Source organism: Poecilia reticulata, chromosome 11, assembly GCF_904066995.2.
Source record: "Poecilia reticulata chromosome 11, P_reticulata-male-v2, whole genome shotgun sequence".
NCBI lineage: Eukaryota > Metazoa > Chordata > Actinopteri > Cyprinodontiformes > Poeciliidae > Poecilia > Poecilia reticulata.
In genome coordinates, this window is record NC_088840.1 from 27996728 (window position 1) to 28014592 (window position 17865).

A 17865-nucleotide genomic window follows, 5' to 3' on the forward strand; every position below is an offset into this window, starting at 1 on the left:
TATAAATTTCTGCGACATCATTTAAAAAATATTTGAAGACATGGGATCAGATTCAGAAAAGTTTTCATTCACATAAACCCACTGAATGTTGTTGTGAGCATGCCAAACCCATAGGGGGCAGTGCAGCGCCTAGCTAAAACCTGTCAGCCAATCAGATTGCTTCAAAACTACAACAAATTAAACATGGCGCCGGGAAGTTCATTTTAATACAAGTTTAACTGCTTTAAAATAAAGTATTAGAATATAAATGTAAATAAAACACAACACAATGTCTATTTTTGTTGCAGACTGTAACTCACGGGACCCTAACTCTGTTTCCCCATGTACACACGCAAACACAACTAAGGCGTTTTCATAAGTTATCGTTTTAAGTGATATTAAATGGAGTTTTTATGTGGACGAAAGGCCAAAACGCCTACGAAAATATTAATTTCCCCAGATATCTGGAAACCTTTAGACAAGATTTATGATATGAGTGCGAAAAAAAAAATCCTGAACAACTGAATAAAGAGGGGATGTAAGGAATTTTTTCTTTATTTACGCTGACTGCAGGGAACTCACTGCTTGAAACTACTCCGCACAAGCATGAATACTAATCATACAAAATCCAGTTTTACACTTTATTACTTCTCAAATAATATCTGCCTTAAATCAACTGTTTTTACTGATTAAAATTAGTTTTAGTTGTTATCAGAACCCTAAAAGGTGTACAAGGTTGTGTTGCTACAGAAGACAGTTGCTACAACTGATTAGAAAAGACAAACACACTCACTCAGTAGTGCAGATGTTTTCTGGTTTTTCCCTCTGCGAACCAAACACGAACCAAGCCTCTGTGATTGACTTAACGTCCACAAATCTGATTACAGCCGCTCGTCTGAAGGCCGCTCTCTCTCTCTATATATGTCTCTATATATCTCTCACACAAACACAGGCAGAGTAATGCTGACCCAGTAAACGTCAGACCATTCATGTGATAACCATGTCTGCGTCCGAGTGGGGAGCGTGAGGAGGGGGATTCATGGCCGTGACGCACAGAAAAACAGCGATAAGCCGAACCGACCTGGAGCAGCTGACGGGCTGAGCTGAGAGGCTGATCCAGTTTTCAGGTCAGGAAGAAGAAATATCACAAGAGAGCCGGAAATATTACAAAGATCCGCTTTTAAAGGTAGTCAGAAACCGACTTTTTTCAATCTTCATGTCATATTTCTATTAAGTTTTAGAGCAAATTGATGTAAGGTTTTAGTCCGCGCCCTCTAGTGGCCACATTATGAACTTCAACAACATTAAACGGGAATGCATGAAACAGATTTGCATCATATGACGTGTTACTGATCAATAATTCATTGTGTAACCAACCTTCCAGGTCTATGATAATACACCAGAATAACCAAGTGGGTTAAGACGCGTTTCAATATGTCTGAAACATCCGTTTCCAGAGTTAGAAGCTTTTCCTAGAAAAATGTGTCTAAACTACAGGTACAGAAACATTTTAGACCAATAAATCAATAAATAGTTGTAATGTTTTGGCATCCCAAAAATATGTTCTTGTAGAAATCCTAGATGTTTACAAACTAAAATGTTCTAAATTCTCAATCACTTTAACTAATATAAAAGGATGGATGGATGGATGGATGGATGGATGGATGGATGGATGGATGGATGGATGGATGGATGGACAGATGGATAGATGAAAGGATGGATGAACGGAAGAATGGATGGATAGATGGATGAACCGATGGTTGGATGGACGGATGAATGGATGGATGGATGGATGGATAGATGGATGAACCGATGGATAGATGAAAGGATGGATGAACAGATGGATGAACAGATGAATGGATGGATGGATGGATGGATGGATGGATGGAATGGATAGATGGATGAACAGATGGATGAACGGATGGATGGATGGATGAACGGATGGATGGATGAACGGGTGGATGGATAGATGGATGAACCAATGGATGGATGAACAGACGGATACATAATGTCTTGCTCCACTATGCTCCCTGTAATGATGAAGTTTCACTCACCTCAGGATGCCAGATCCTTAAAAATAAAAGTGATGCTGAGGGCTTGCCGTACTTTCTTTCTTAAATATAGAAAATCAAACGAGCCTCTGATGTCACACCATGACATCAGAGGCATGGTGTACTCCATCCCAGATGTAGAGGAAAAGTAATTTCCACACTATTGATCCCAATAAACGCACTATTCACAACACAAATGCTTCAAAGACCAAAACATGGCAGCACCTTTCAGGAAATTCTTTGTTTCTTGGGCCTTTTTTGCTCTTATCTTCACTCGTTAAGAGTTTTACGTGGCCATCTGTTACTAACCATGAACTTGGAGCTCATTTGGTGAGTAAGATGTGTGATTCACAGCGCTGGCAGACTTTGATTCCAGGTGACTCATCGACATCGTTCAAATCTTTCATGATGCCCAAGAAAATATCATAAAAGCAGAAAAAAAGTTACTGAACAAAGCAGTTTAATGCAGACTGAGACAAAATAAACACATCAAACTGCTGAGATTACACTATTTTCCAATAAATATGTCAGATCTCATCCATTCAGTCCAAGTCCTCTTTGCAGTCGGAGTCAATATTAGCCAAAACAAAAGTGACTTTAACACCTGCAGCTGATTTTATGGTGCAATAAGAGAACAAGTAAAATTAGCAAAACTCTTTGTCAGCTTGCTGAGTAATCAGTGCCATCGGATGAGATCGAGATAAGCTTCGGCAGAATTCAAACACGCCGCAGGACAGAAGGAAGGAAGGAAGAATGCTGAGTGAAAACATTCCTTATTGGCTTCAGGGTCGAAGGTCAACCTGGCCAGAGGTTTTTTAATGCAGCCTTTGGTGAGCAGCTGACAGTATCTGGTTAAAACACAGAAGTTGCCATGTTTGGTCCAGTTTTAAGGATGAAACAAAGCTGTCTCTGCCAGAATTTATGATTAATTATGATTATTTATGCACTAAAATTGCTGATAAATGTAGAATTTCACTGGATTGCATAGGTGCAGCGAAGTACCCAAACTTTGTCACTGTACTGAAGTACGTTTTTCATGTACTTAAAGGTGACAAATTATCCTTCCTTGGAGAGGTTAGGATAGGCTTCACAAAACAAACAAAATCATTCTTAGATAATAAGGCTTTAGTCTGCCGATTCTGAGCTGTTTTAGGGCGTCCTGTCACTTTAAATCTAAATGAGCGTCTGCTGGTCAGCATTTACACTCGCTGCAACAGATGTGCAAAAACTGCACATCTTTGAGAAGCATTAGTAGAACGTCCTGCGCAACAAGAATGCAGCAAGTGGTTTCAACAACAGCAGCCAGTCAGTGTACAGAGGTAAATCCAGCTGACCAAATGTGCTGGAGCTCAGCTTGGATTGCTAGGTAACAGGTGGTGGGGTTGCTAAGTAACAGGCAGTGGGGTTGCTAGGTAACAGGACAATGCCTGCTGATTTGTGACATTTCAATTGAGAGGTTATTGAATATCAAACATACAATTATGTGGAAGGTTTGGTGTAAAATGGAAATTATTCATATGGACAACATAATTACAAAATAAGAAAATCAGACAGAATAAACATTTTTCCAAATCAATTAATTTCAAAATAAAACTTGTGAAACTTAAACAATAGCTCCAGGTATGTGTCTGATGAATTACTCGCAGTGGGAGGAGTATCCAGAAAATGTACTCAAGTAAGAGTAACAACAATACTTCGTAACAAAGTTACTCACGTAAAAGTAAAAAGTACAGCGTAATAAAAATAAAATCAAAACGTTACTGCAACAGACTGGCGACCTGTAGAGGTGACCCCGCCTCTCGTTCGCGGGAGACGCAGCAGCACCTCCTGACCCCACAGGGTCAACGGTGCTAGAAAATGGATGGATAAAAAAGTTACTCAAGTAAATGTAACTAGTTACTCCCCAACTCTGACATACAGCAGGCACACTTCATGATTCTATAGGGAATACTTTCAGCAACTACTTTTATTTTTAATACTTTATCAATTTTAGAAGCAAGTTTTCACTTTTAATCGAGTAAAAATGTTAATGTGGTACTTTTACTAGAGTACATTTTGTCCGTTTCTTTTAGTTTTACTGAAGCACAGTGTTGGTCCTGTTGTGTTTCTCAAAGTGCTTTCTCACCAGGCCTGTTTATTCTGATTTAATCTGATTAGTTTCCATTTAAATGTTCAGCTTTTTATCGTATAAAAAACCTCCTTTCTGCTGCCTAAGCTCTGCTGTGGCCCTCTGATTCTCCGTCAGAACCAGAACCAGAACCAGAACCAGGGATGCCCCCATGGTGGCGCTGTTATCAGGCGTTTGCTCTGTGATGTGGCTTCACGCTTAACCATGAGAAGCAGCTTGTTATCTCTGAAGACAGATCTGAGGACAACAGGCAGGAAGACAAACACGCCGGGGACAGCCTGTTTGTTTCCAGAGGCAGAGCGCCGTCTGCCACGCCCCTCCCCAACCTGTTGCCCCCCTTTGATTCGTGTCAGCTAACAGTCTGAGTTCAGAAGCAGCTGATCAACAAAGACAAACAGTTAAAAACATGAATCCACTGATATTCTTACTGCATTTTCATTCAAAGTACAAAATCCCATAAACACAGTGCAATAAACATTGAAAAAAATATCAGATTTATTCCTATTTCAACAATAAGAACTGACAAAAGTTGACTTTTAACCAGAAGAAAAATCGAAGTTTGCTTATTTAAATCCATTGCCTATGTTAATAATTCCCATATTTTATTGCTAAAATGCCAAATAAAAGCTATCAAAAGCTCAAATATTCTTTGCTAAAGTGTTATCAAATACCCTATTTTTCGCACTATAACGCGCACCTTAAAACCTTCAATTTCCTCAAAAGCCGCCTTATAATCTGGTGCGCCTTATATATGGACCAATATTGAGCCACAACAGGTCTAGCAGCTACGGCAAGCAGCCGCCGACTTCATTTTCCCCCGTAGAAGAAGAAGTGCGCGGTGCATGCTGGGATAGTTGTCAGAACGCTGGTTTGTTAATAAAGTTTGATAGTACATTTAAAGCCAGGGGGGGAAGCGAGACAGAGACTGCGGCGGCAGCGTGTCGGTTGGTCTGCGTTACCCAGAAAGCAGTTGGGCACAATATCGCAACACCAACACCAGTGAAACAATGTCTGGAGCAGATTACTATATAAAGTACTGGGGACCAATTCTTAACAAATGTGGATGTGTAATAATAGAATACGGAACAAATGTAACCCAAACTGAAGCGTCTATTCTATGCGCCTTATAATGCAGAAAATACGGTATATATTTATGATTTTAAAATGATAATATTGTTTTAAAACAGCAGGAAAGTTAATTTTCAAAGTCAAATTTGTGATTTTTGTGCAGCATAAGGTGAACATGTGTTTATATCTGTTTATTGATCAGGATTCACATTAGTTTTCTCCAAAGTGTTTACTAAACTTCCAGGGGTCGAACTGGTAAAACAGAAAAAATATTCATACAACATGAGACCATTTTGACAATAAATACACAAATTATACACACAAACCTCTATTTAATAAGAGACTAAAAACTAAGATTTCAGTGCTCTTTTAAAAGAAACTGTGCTTTTTAAGTCTGATGAAGGTAATTTATTCCTGACTTGCTCTGCAGACAACAGATTTCTGTAACAAGTTTGTTTTAGCACAATATGCCGAACTTTAATTTTTACAGGCTAAAATTTCCAATTTAAAGTTAAAAGTGTTTTTCTCTTTTTGTTCTTTTTTAGATCATCAAACTCGTCTGAATGTCAGAGAAACAACAAGCAGATTGGAGAGGAGGAGAGGAAACAGCCTGGCTCTTGTTTCATTATAAAATAATGTAATTAATCATATTTTGTGTTTCACCACTGGACCTGCTGGCCTCGATAATCACCCGTCTAATTCTGCTTCTTATCCTTCTGTTGCCGTGTAAATCAGCAGAGATGGGAAAGGTCAGATGTTCTGCACAGTAAGCACGCCGGAGCGCGAACCTCAGCATGCTGAGCAGATTTTTGTGTGGATCTCATCAGGCGTCTCATTCAAAGCGTGAGAAACGCCAGGCGGCCCACGCCCGGCTCTCAGCAGGCCTTCAAAGATAATTCAAACAAAACGAAACACAAACATGCTTTTGGCTGCGGGTCAGATTCCTCTGCTCCACTGATGAATAACACTTTAAGAAATGAAGCAGGTGAATTCACTACGGCATTAAAAGATTCTGATATCCATTTGCTGAAATGTTTAAGTTATGTTTTTCTTATTCAAAGTGCACCAGACCAAAATACGAGGTAAGATTTTGTGTTTTTGCAGTGTAAATAATGTATCAGCAATGAACATTGAAATTCAGTATATTATTGGGATATAATATTTACCAGAAATAGTCATTTTTGACATGATTTTTGCACCCGCTGATGTTGCAGTGATGTTTTGTTTGTGGTAACGTTGTGTGTGCAACGTTAGAATAAACCTGAGGAGATGATGATCATCGTGCGTTCATCATTTGCCAGATGGAGCTGAACAGCCTCAGAGAACATGATTTGTTATCTCACACTTATCCTCCTACTCCACTGCTGCTCCCAAACACACACACACACACACACACACACACACACACACACACACACACACACACACACACACACACACACACACACACACACACACACACACACACGCACGCGCGCTGCAGACTTTATGTCCTGCAAAGCTGCTAAAATCTCTTCCTCTGCACACAATATCCCACATTTAATTTACTCCAAAGTCAATGAGCTTGTTTTTCTCTTTCTTGGTTTGTGAAAAAGGACATGAACACTGCAAAAACACAAAATCATACAAAGTATTTTTGTTCTAGTTTCTAGTGAAAATATCTTAATACACTTAGTAACTTTTAAGAGAGATACAGATGCTTGTTTTACGTCAATAAATCTTTAATATTTATGAGAAAGTTCTAGTTCCACCGGCAGATTATTTATCTTATAACGTGAAAATTTCTTACTATAAGTAAAATAATCTGCCACTTTTTTGAATCAATATTAAGGAATTATTTAGATAATACAGGCTCCTCTATCTTGCTGAAAAGTTAGATTTAGTGTTTTTGCAGTGCTGGGTCGACACGCAGGTCAAAATCAGATCTCAGGAAGACGCCTGCTTTAAAATCAGACGACATAAACTCTGAGTTTACTGTAAAGGCTGGAATAGATGAACATCTTCCTGTTCTGACGGTTCAGTGCAGAGCAAACTGGATGTAAGCTTCAACAAAAAAAGGTAGGGCAGCATGCGGCAGTGTGTGATCTTCATCATGACATCATGACCCACATCCAGGTTCATGTTGGGTTTTCAGAGACAAACAGGAAACACAGAAAGGAAATCTGAGCTCAGATTCTCCGACAAACTTTCTGGTTTCACCCTTTGACTCAAAGCTTCAGGATCCTCCGTTTTCTGCCACCACAGGACACGACTGACCTACATACTGGAACAGGCAAGACACACACACGCATGCACACACACACACACACACACACACACACACACACACACCAGCACCAAGAAGAGGAGGCAAGATGGGAAAATCATCCTGCCAGTTATGAAACGTCTGCTTCCAGTCTAGTTTTGCTCCAGAATCAGAAGAAGAAAACACGACTTCCATTTAATAAAAATATCTGTTATTCTTCTGAGCAGCAAACCGTTTTAAAACGAAATGAAGAAAACCCTTCAGCTACTTTGTAAAAGCCGGACGTGACGCGTCTCATCACCTCCATAAAACACCAAAACAGCCACCAGCACGACGCCGACGCCCACCGCCACTCACAATCAGCAGCTGCGACGATTCCAGGTGGAAACAGCAGCTTCAGGCAGCGGGATTACTTTAATAAAAGAGAAACTCTAACTGAAGAAGGAAAATTAAAACTAAAGCAAAGATTGGTTGTTAGATGATGTAGTAGCAAAAGTCACCAACAACAAAGCTGACAACTTGTACTGATCAGAAGGAAATGGCTTAAATTTAGGCATAAGTTGATGACTAAGTGTTTTTACATTCAGCTTTATAGCTGTTAAAAGTTGTATTTTTTTTCTGTCACCTGTTGAAAAAACAGATGGAAAACAGAACTGATTAAACCATAAATGATAGATTGAGTCTAAACTGAAAGGTGATCTGATTTAAGGCAGCTATTCATTTTAATTTTGCTAAGTTCACAGCTAAATTTGTAATTTTTAATTTGCTCACCATCAGGTGAAGAACAAGTCAGATGAGTGTAATTAAGCTTGGAGGACAGGAAATGAAATCATTAACCTTTACATGATTACTGTGTTTTAAACTGGCTGTAGTTTATTCTGCATCCTGTTAGAGAGAAAAATCTTTAATCATTATTAAGGATTTATTAACTTAAACAAAGCAGCTATATAATGCTGAAAAAGAACATCTGATTTTAAGTGTATTAAAGTATTTGCTGTAGAAATGAGAAAAGTATTTGGTAGGATTTTGTGTTTTTGCAGTGCAGTCATTGTAATTTCCCTCTTGCTCTTTATTTCCGCATAACTGGTTATTCACTCCTGTCATTAATCCGCCTTTCTTCAGAACTTCAGTGGCATTTGCTCTAATTCCCAGCAGCAGAAGCTGCCAGCTTTCAGTTTTACTTCCTGCTGCCCTCTGGCTCCAAACATCGATTTTTGTTTTACTTGGGTAGTAAAAACCGACCGTTTCTGCTCAGGAGGCGAACAGATGGCTGCTGGGTTCAAACTGGAGGAAGTCTTCTTCATGTCATTCATCTGTCAGCTTTTCGTCTCTGACGCTACAAAATGAAAAAGTCTTCAGTTTATAGATCTGGAACAGATTCTGGAATCTTTTGCATGAATTTACAGGAAACACAAGCAAATGTTGCTTTGCATTCCCTTTTTGTTCTTTCACTAAACAAATCAGGATTAGATCTGCTCAGCTTTTCCAGGACATCTTATCGCTTGGGATAAGAGCGTGAGCTGACAGCCTGCCGCCCAAATCGACTGATGGCATCGTTTTGTTTCTGCTCCAGCAGATCTGCAGCAGGCCGGAGTCCAGCCGGCGGCTCGGCTCAGACTTTCATCCTGTTTGCAGGAATACTGACTGAATCCCGGCTAATCCGAGAGCCGGGGGCCGGCTGCTGGGGCCGTTCGGCTCCGGACCGAACAGGTGGTCCTCCACTCAACAAACAGCTAATAATGTATTATGTGCGTGTTTTGGGGGAGAGCTAATCAGAGTCAATTAGCTAAAAGGCTAGCAGACGCTGCTGTAAACAAACCTCTCTGTTTCCATGGAGCAGCGCTGGCCTGAAAAATGGGTTCAGCATCTGACTGAATACAAAACAAAGAGCTATTTTAGTAAATTCACTGGTTATCATGCACCTTTACCAACATTTTACAGGTTTAAAGCCTAAATAAATACTAGAAAGTGAGAAATCCTGGATTGTAGCTGATCCTGCTCCAGTGGATCTGACAGCAGTGGTCCAAACGTTTATGACTTTATTAGAGCTGCACGGATATTTACTAAGAAACTGTAAATCTTAACAACTATAACATATTATTTTTCTTTCAGCTCTGCCTCAAAAGAGCAGAAAGAGAAATAAAAACAGGCTCAGCTGTTTCCTCTCAGACTGGGTGGATTATTGTAGACAGAGTTGTTTCAATAATAATTTAGATGCAGATGAAAACTTATTTCAGGTAAAAACTACTTTAAAAAACATGATTTATAGTCATTTTAGAACATATTACATACAGTGAAACAAGTATTTTTGTCTAAATATCTTAGTACACTTGAAATAAGACAAAACTGACTTACAAATAACTTCAGCAGAAAACAGGAGCTTATTTTAGTTAAATAATTCCTTAACATTGATGAAAATGTGCTAGTTATGCTGGAAGATTATTAAATTTTTAACCAGGCATTTCTCCCATTTTATAAGTGAAATAAAAACTTAGAAACCAGAAATAGTTTATAAGAGAAATAATCTACCAGTGGAACTAGAACTAAGGAATTATTGACTATGTCTTGATAAAAAGTTACTTTTGTTTTATTTCAGGTGTGTGCGCCAGACTGACATAAACCTGACATAACGCCTGTTATGAACATAGAGAAGAGTCTTCTTGAATGTTTCAGACTGTTTTAGTTGGTAAATAATGAGACTTTTAATGCAAATCTGCATTAAAACTTGTGTTAAAAGTCCATTAAAAGTGTCATTATTTACCAAATGACGCTTCATGACAACAGTCTGAAACATTCATGAAGATTCCTTCATATTGACAAAAGTTATGAAAACCTTATACAAACTCCTTCAAATAAACTGTTACAGATATTTTCTCTATAAACTACACAAACCTTCTTGGTAATATTTCTGTTTCTTGGAGTGTATTTCAGTTTGAGATGCAACATCATTTGAAACTTTTCTGCTGAAAGTGGAAAGGATGATTTATTTTTGCCATAACTGGGGAGTCGACAGACGTCGTTCCTCTGAATCAGAGCATCTCAGCTGAGTCGGAGGTTTTCAGCTGATCTGAACCCAGTATTTCCTCCTAACCGTTGGGTTTATTGGAACCGTTTGGGTCACGGCGCCAGCAGCAGTTCGCAGAGCTGAAGCAAACTCTGTAAAAACTTGCAAAATTGCTTTGGCAGCGAAACGTGAACTAAAGCTGCTCCCAGCTTCACACAAATGAGTCTGAACATGCTGGTTCTTCAGAAAACACAGTCAGAACCAGCACATTCATCAGATCCAGGTTTGTTGTGCTGAGAGGAATCGGGCCGGATCCTGACCGGCTCGCCGGCGGAACCTCCGGCCCGTTATTACAGGACTTTATGGTTTCAGACGCGCTTCTTAAAGGCCACTGAAGCAGCCATTACTGCGTTGTCAGGAAACCGACATGATTACTGGTTTAATGAACGACAGATTAAAAAGAAAAATTCTCCTCAGCCTTCTGAGAAATGAGGAAGATGTGCTTAACCTCAATGGTTCTGGACCAACAGAACACGTTCCAGGCAGATTGGGCTTCTAGTTCATGATAATAATGACTTAGTTAATATTGTTGTTGTGCCTTTCCTGAAGACAAACCTTCCAGGAAGTCCTTCCCCGGTCCAGAAACCCAAACTGAGCTGCAGACTGCAGGTCATTCACTTTTATTTTCCTAATTCCTCAAGAAGTTCTCCTGGATTTAGATCAAAATCTAATAAAACCCAAAAAGTAAAACTTCACCTGAAACGATTGGATGGATTAATTGTGATTAATTGGCTATTGAAATAATCCACAACTAATTTAGTAATTGATTAATCGTGAACTGAAGTTTACAGACTTTAAAAAAAAAGGTAATTTGATGAAAGAACGACCCAATTCAGAGCCGTAATTAAGCAAAACGGTTAAAAAATACAAACATGTTGCTTTCAAGATAAAAATAATCACCGTTATCCATCAATGTTCTACCCAAAACTCCTCTAGTGGTAAATTTACCTTCACCTGGTTCAAAATCTGTAAAGAAAATCTCATATTAATCAGTAAATCAAACCCGGTAGATAAACTGCACACTGCGGTGATTTTAAGTCCAGCAGAAAACGCTGAACTTTTCAGAAGGATATTTTAGCTGCAGATTATTTCACTAAAGGAATGTTTTCACTGCAGTTTAGGCAATAAAATGATTATTTTTTTATTAAAAAGGAATTAGATTATTTGCTTAGTTGCATCTTTTGATGCATTTCTAATATTTTAAGAAAAAGTTTAAGTGGTTAAATGAAAAATCAGCAGAATGTGACAGTTTTTGTTTTTAAACCTGATTAATCGTCAGAAAAATCGATTACTAAACTGTAATCTAGGAGTCTCCAGATGTTCTCCCATTGGGTCAAGGGAGAAAAATGTTGCTACAAATCAACGTCCAAAAATCTGAAAAGTGTGGAGTGCATTCGAGCCACCGCTTTGTAACATGAAGTTCCAGCTGCAGGTCTGCTGGGTTTTAACCAGTTTGAACATCTAGAAGCTAAAATGTTCAGCTGTTCTTGGCGACTGCAGACGGGATGGAGAACATCTGTGAACTTAAATTAGTTTGTTCTTGTTTTAAAGAAACTTTTCAGACATAAAACTCCAAACCAATCGATCACAGAGCGAGGGAGGATCCCCATGAATCAGAACCATGAATCATTTCTCGTTTTCTTTTTAAAAGTCATGTGGTTGATTTTTATCTCCTAACAACAAAACAATGAAACTCTTTTGTTTTCATTTTGATATTTCGTTTGTGGAAAAAAAGCAAAAAGTGGAACAGATTTGAAAACTGTAATTGTGAACAGATAATTGTGGTGAACAGAGCAGAAGAAGAAGAACGCCCTGTCCTGTGCCGCCGTTACATCACTGATTAGAGTTCAGCATAAACTGAACGAGTGATATCAGTGCTAATGGAAGGAAAATTCAGTGGAAATGACCGCCCCCACATTCAAACACACAAACAGCCTTTTCCCTGGAAGCAGCACCATTTGCAGGGAGTGTGTGTGTGTGTGCGTGTGTGTGTTAAAAAGCTCCAAGCATTCAATAAAACATGGATCGTGTTTTATTTTAGGCTTCTGTTACAGCCTGAACAGCAGCCATCGGACATCTGAGACGGATCCGATGTTTTCAACGCCTGGATGCAGCTGAAGAACTTTCCACGCCTTTTTTCACTGGAACCAGACCAGAACGTTGGCCCGTTTCCACGGCACCTCCTAATACATAAATACTCTGATTAAATCAAACATATCAACTGGATGTGATGATGCAGACGCTACATCCCCAAGAAAGATTTTTAGAAACTTTTAATATCCTTAGTTGGATTTTAAAAAGTCACATTTTGACGATTTTTCTATGAGGCTTATTTAGTAAAAGACATAAAAATGGAAGTAAACAATTGAATTCCTTTTTTCAATAGCAAATTAAACATTGTTCTGCCTCAGAACAATAACAGCATTCCTTTAGAGAAGCAGTAACAGCTGCAGTTAAAAGTATTTATAACATCAACATGTGAAAAACTCATTCAGTAACATCAGAGCAGAGCAGAGATGATGGTTATTATTCTGATTAAGTGATTAATATTTGGACAGGAAAAGCTGCTTGATAGATGCAGAATTTGAAAACTTCAGTCCTGGAAAAAACAGATTTACAAACAAAGAGGGATTTTTTTATATCTGAAATGCAAAATGTATATATTTTCTGTGCCGTTCTAAGCAGAATTACTGCAGCTGACATATTAATCGACTACTAAATTAGTTGACGATTATTTCAACAATCGATTAATCACGATTAATCAGATTTTTTTACCAGGATGACCATAAAGTAAAGCGATGTATTAATAAAGTGATATAATGACAGACAGGCCCGTAGTTTTACACTAGCATGATTGACCACCTTCAGGTCAAAGGTTACGATTTTATCTATGTAGTTTTTTCCACTTTGAGCTGCGTAGCTCACTGCTACAGTTTGATTAGCATCTTTTAACTTTTAGCTTTTCAAAGATTGTATATTTTTTTAGTTAATTAAATCCAAAATCAAGCTAAATGTGTTAGCTTGGGTGATGCACTAAAAATCACAGCAAGTCAACCATATTTGATCTACATAATGAAGTTTGTTTTGATTTTGTTGATTACACTTTGTTTGTGTACATTAATAGTGAAGAAAACCACTGAGAATCTTTTTCTTTTGTGTTTAGATCCAGCAGTGCTACTGCCACCTACAGGCCGGCGTAGGAAGCTCAGAACGTTTTTTAAATTCTCTCATTTCTGCTTCCAATCTGGACAGATAATCCATCCATCCATTTTCTTGCACCCTTGTCCCTCAGTGGGGTCAGGAGGGTTGCTGGTGCCTCTCCAGCTAGCGTACCGGGCGAGAGGCGGGGTCACCCTGGACAGGTCGCCAGTCTGTCGCAGGGCAACACAGAGACACACAACCATGCACACACACACTCACACCTAGGGGCAATTTGGAGAGGCCAATTAACCTGACAGTCATGTTTTTGGACTGTGGGAGGAAACCGGAGTACCCGGAGAAAACCCACCATGCACAGGGAGAACATGCAAACTCCATGCAGAAAGACCGGGCCGGGAATCGAACCCAGAACCTTCTTGATGCAAGGCAACAGCTCTACCAACTGCGGCACTGTGCAGCCCCTGGACAGATAATATTCCTAAAATTATAGAAAAACCTGAACCTGTTTGCCAGGGAAAGTAACACTGAAATATATCTGCTCATCAACAAATTAGTGAAATAATTGGCTGATTTCATCTCTACTTGACATTTCTAGATGTTTTTATTAGACTCAGACAAGTTAAGTAATCAGCTCCAGTAATGAATAAAAAGGTTGCTTAAAAGAAATGACTCATGATTAAATGTTAAAGTGTCACTAAAAGGACAACAGGCAGAGATCTGCTTCTTTCATCCATAAATGTGGTAAGAAGTGAAGCAGTTCATGCAGTGGGAGGCAGATGGGAGCCCAAATGGAGAGTTTGACTCCTCTCGGTTTCCCACCATTTCCCATTAACGCCTCTCTCCCACACAAACACAGAGAGGACGTACGTGGAGAGTCCGGAGCGGTGCGGAGGGAATTGGGCCGGCTAGCTTCTATAATTAGAGGAGCGTTCAGGAGCCGCACTGCTGAGCTGCTGAATGTTTAATGCCTGCCTGCGGGCGATTCGGTGGCTGAGAGCAAACCTCTCCACACACAGGCAGCAGCACAAGGTCTCTGCACATGCATGCAGTAGTTACAGGACTAATCAGATTAATTGTCTTTATTTAAGTAATCGATTAATCGTCAACTGGAGACTACAGACTCAAAAAAGGTGATTTGCTGAAAGAGCAACACAAAAATGTATAAAACATAGAAACATTTTGCATTTAGGATAAAAAAATAAAACCTTTCTTTGTCAGTATATTTTACTCAAAGCTGTTCATGGGGCATAAATTTGGCTTCACCTGGTTCACGTTCTGTAAAAATCTCCTATTAAACATCTTTTGCTATCCAGTTATTGATAAAGAAAGTAGTGAACTGATCAGTCCTGCGCTGTATTGATATGAAGTCGAGCAGAAAGGCCTGAGCTTTTCACATGCTGATGTTAGGATTTCTTAGCTGCCGATGCTTCATTTGCTACAGATAATGAAGCCTACACTAAAGCAATGCTGCTATTGTTTTTACCATCTCTTTATGTATTTCTAATGTTGTATAAACAGCCAAAGAGGCTTAATTGGAGGAAAGTTCAGGTTGCCAAACAAATTCAGTCCAGATGTGATTCAATAAACCTTTAGTTTGCATGTAGTTCATATTAGTTACATTTTAACAGATCTGCTTGTTTTTTTATGTGAGTAATAAATGATACTGATCAAAGTGAAGAAGAAAAAACTTTAGGAAATCATCTTTCATAATCTCATCTCTTACATCAACAAATCCAGACATATTAGTTTGAGTCTGAAGACTCTTTACAGCCAGTGAATCACAGCTGACTCTTGATTTCAGCTGCTCCACCTAAAGGAGACACCAAGAGGAGATGCGTCATCATGATAACAAGCCGCTCATCATCAGATGATATCTGGAAACCAAACCAGCTGAAAGCATGAAGCTTTTCCTCCAGTCTGCAGGAAACATGTCGACCCCTCCCAGACAGACAAAAAGTAACCTGCTGCCAGAAAACTGAACATTTCTGACTTTGAAATGTTGAAAATTTGCCAGAAAAACATGGAAATCTGGAGATTCATCTCAGAAATGTTCGAAAACAAAAACATTTCTGAGTTTGAAAAGTCGTAAATTTGCTCGACAAAGCAAAAAATTTGAGATTAATCTCAGAAATCGTCTAGAAAAACTTTGAAATTACTGATAGTCAGATGATGTTTGAAATTTTGTTTCAAAAGTAAAAAATTTCCTAGAAAAAAAATGGAGAAAGTTTGAGATTATTCTAAGAAATATTCTGGAAAAAACATGAAAATTTCTAAGTGTCGAAAGTCATGGACATTTGGAGATTAATATAAGAAATTTTCTTAAAAAACGGAATTTTTTTGAGTTTCAAAAGTAAAAAATTTGCTACAAAGAAACTGAAATTCAGAGGATTAATTTTTAGAAATCGTACAAAAAAAAACAAGAAAAATTCTGAGTTCAAAAGTAAAAAATTTGCTAGAAATAACAGGAAAATTTTGAGATTATTCTCAAAAATCTTGAGATCTTAATTTTCGAGAAAATTTATGAGTTCAGACATTTTATGGGGAAAAAAACGTTAAGATTTTTTTTCACTTTTCAATTTCATAAATGTCCAAGTTCTTTTCTAGAAAATGTCCGATGCTAATCCCGAAATTCCTGAGTTTTTTTGGCGGATATGTTTTTCTATGGACGATGGCCGCCGTAGCTGCTGACCCGAGGCGGTGAATGAGCGACAGGATTTTAACTCATCCTGGATGAATTAACGCGTAAATGTTGTAGTCAGACACCAGCTGCTTTGTTGCTGAACCTAAACCAACATGGACACGTTCCTCCTCTGCTCTGATTGAGCTGACGCGATTATGAACGAAATCCGCCCCTCGTCTCGGCTTATCGGGGTAATTCTGACATGAGAGGGGGTATTTAAATCCACGGGGTTTCTGCAGCGGTACTTACTTACCCCCCTCCCGGCAGCGGATGTCTCTTCCTCTGCAGAAGCTGAGCGGCGATGCCTCGGCTGCTCCTGCGGTCCACACCCCGGTGGCTCCTCGCTGTCCTCGAGGGCCCGGGCCGGCTCTGCGCTCCGTGGCTCCGGGGTTTCCTGCTGGGTGGAGGCGGCCTCTGGTCCTGCTGCGCTCCGGCTGCGCCGCGGTAAAACTCCGGGGATATTATCGCTGCCGCTCGCTTCGTTCCGCGCCGCGTCGCGTCGCTCACTGCCGCTCCGCCGCCCTGCGACGTCGAAGGAGGAAAATCCTGACCATGACGTCACCCCGTCAGCTGTACGGAAACCCCACCCAGTTACGTCACACCCGTTCAACTGAACGTTACTTGACATTTTTAAAAGTGTTTTTGTGTCACTGAGATAATAATCCACTAAGAGTTTTAGGTGTTTTATCCCATTTTACTTGCAGACACATCCCACCATTACAATACTGATTTCATTTCCGGTTTCTAAATTCTCCACCATCCGATGTTGGGAACAAACACAATATTCCACTCAGGCAAATTGTGGCACATTTCTAGGTATGGCTACACTGCAGTCCGTACAAATTGATGAATACTTGGTGTAAGAATCTTGGCTCCATGTTGCACATTATAACTTTGTAATTTATAAATATTTGAGTACCGTTTATATTAATAAAAATGCAACAATAACTGCTCTGATCAACTTTTGAGCTTGTTGGTAAACACATTCATAAAAAAAAACTAAATCTGATGTTTTGCTCAGCAGAGAAATATTTCTAAAACATTTGATTTGCATATTTAACTTCAGATTTATAAAATGTGTGAACTTTTAGAGTCTAAGTGGTTCCTGCTTTTTTAATTTACCGTTTTATTTGAACGACATCCTTAAAACAATTCATGTAAATTAAGTCATGCATTTTAATCTCAGTGCTGCCATCTTTTCTCACACTGAGAAGCAGGAAATGCTTTTCTGTATGATTTCCAGGGAAGTCATTACAGACGGCTAATGGAGTGCGACTTTCAGTCTGAGGGAAGATTTTTAATGCATCTTTAGAAATACGATCAAACCGTCTGTAAGAAAGAGTTTTAAAAACAACACAAAGCTTCAGATCCAGATCTGACATTCAGCCTGCAGCAGTTTATTTATGCTGCTTGATGTCGGAACAAAGAGGAAACGTTCACCGTTTGGACTGGAGCCAGGATGAAGTTCTGTCCCGACAGGTTGGAGATTAA

General features: G+C 39.2%; 1 protein-coding gene and 1 long non-coding RNA gene across 4 annotated transcripts in view; one reads left to right on the plus strand and one right to left on the minus strand.

The window, feature by feature from the left end:
• The window catches only part of rnf19b (ring finger protein 19B), a 42157-nt gene extending 25214 nt beyond the window's left edge, over positions 1-16943 (minus strand). Inside the window, exon 1 of one of the 2 annotated variants that reach the window (XM_081612211.1) lies at positions 16628-16943. The gene's annotated coding sequence lies outside the window, so the exon portion shown is untranslated. Of the gene's footprint in view, positions 1-16623 lie in introns of both variants that reach the window. The other variant, XM_081612212.1, reaches the window with a different exon arrangement.
• On the plus strand, positions 868-6248 carry LOC145553581 (uncharacterized). Of its 2 annotated transcripts, none has more exons than XR_014089618.1 (3): positions 868-1165; positions 5772-5863; positions 5965-6248. It is a non-coding gene; the product is annotated as an uncharacterized LOC145553581 (long non-coding RNA). The 2 variants fall into 2 exon arrangements; XR_014089617.1 differs by having other exon boundaries at positions 869-1106.
• Positions 16944-17865: the final 922 nt, after the last annotated feature.